The sequence below is a fragment of the Echinops telfairi genome, unplaced genomic scaffold (genome assembly GCF_000313985.2).
Source record: "Echinops telfairi isolate 266 unplaced genomic scaffold, ASM31398v2 ScPeMD7_7424;HRSCAF=8462, whole genome shotgun sequence".
Lineage (NCBI taxonomy): Eukaryota > Metazoa > Chordata > Mammalia > Afrosoricida > Tenrecidae > Echinops > Echinops telfairi.
In genome coordinates this window covers 87,433,497-87,434,683 of record NW_022111324.1, presented here as the reverse complement: position 1 = coordinate 87,434,683, position 1,187 = coordinate 87,433,497, and the positions used below count along the sequence as shown (strand labels likewise).

Sequence of the window (1,187 nt, the reverse complement as noted above, 5' to 3'; positions counted from 1 at the left end):
CATAGAGTGGCTGGTGGTTTCAAACTGTTGATCTTGTAGTTGGAAGCTCAATACACAACCACAAGATCAACAGTTTGAAACCACCAGTCTACGTGTCCATTACAATGAATCATCGAATCCAGCAAAGAAGGATAGAATGCCACACTTGGAGTCGGAACTGGTTAAAAAAAAAAAAAGGTTGGAGGGCAAAGATTTGCACAGGTAAGAAGGGTATGCCCTGATGAATGTTCACAGTGAAGACACCCATGTAAGACACAGTGAAGACACTCATCCTATGAACTCCATTTCATCCTCCCAGTCCATCCATAGGATTTCCAAAGATATTATAGATTAAATTTGCCCCATCTCTTCTCGGCCTTTTGGCTAAGATCAAGTGTAGATTAAATTTGCCTTGTTTTAAAAATATCAATTAAAATCTAATCATACAGAATATGTTATTGTGTGCCTGGCACTTTTTACTCAACACTGTGCTGGTGAGATGCATTCACCTTATTAAGTATGCTCATTGCTTCAGAAATCATGCGTTTTTAACAAGTATCCTGGTAAGAAGGCAGGTAGGCTCCTGCTACACTTTGAGTAAAACTGCACCAGACTATACACAGTGACACAACAATTACCCTGCCCATGGTTCTGTTAGAATCATAATAAATGAATTTAATAGCCTCTTAAAATTAAATCGAAGCCCAGCTTTTTAGGTAACGGAGATAAGAAACTATTTTAAGCCTTCCTGGGTATAATAAGATGCCCTTGTGGTATAGTGCGTTACACTTTGAGCTGCTGATTGCAAGGTCAACAGTTTCCCACAGGAGAAAGATAAAGCTTTCTGCTCCCAAGAAGATTTACAGCCTCAGAAACCCAAAAGGACAGTTCTAGGCTGTCTTTTAGGGTCACTGTGAGTCAGAATCAGCTTGATAACAGTGAGTTTTGGTTTTCATTTTTTTTGAGTTTTTCTGTGTAATAACAAAATAATGCCACAAAGAGACTGGAGTTCAACAATTACTTTTTCCATCATGGTGTCTACAATATCCAAATCCTGAGACTATAAAATATGTATGCATAAGTGTGTCCACATGTGTGTACAGTGAACCCTCGTTTATCGCAGTTAATCGGTTCTAGACCCTACCGTGATAAATGAAATTCCGCGAAGTAGGATTCCTTATTTGTAAATCAAATATTTTCTTAGTTAG

The 1,187-nt window shown here is 38.3% G+C and overlaps 1 pseudogene; it reads left to right on the top strand.

Moving 5' to 3' along the window:
- The first annotated feature begins 343 nt into the window (after nucleotides 1-343).
- Nucleotides 344-505, top strand: LOC115872390 (annotated as a pseudogene).
- The last annotated feature ends 682 nt before the right edge of the window (nucleotides 506-1,187 follow it).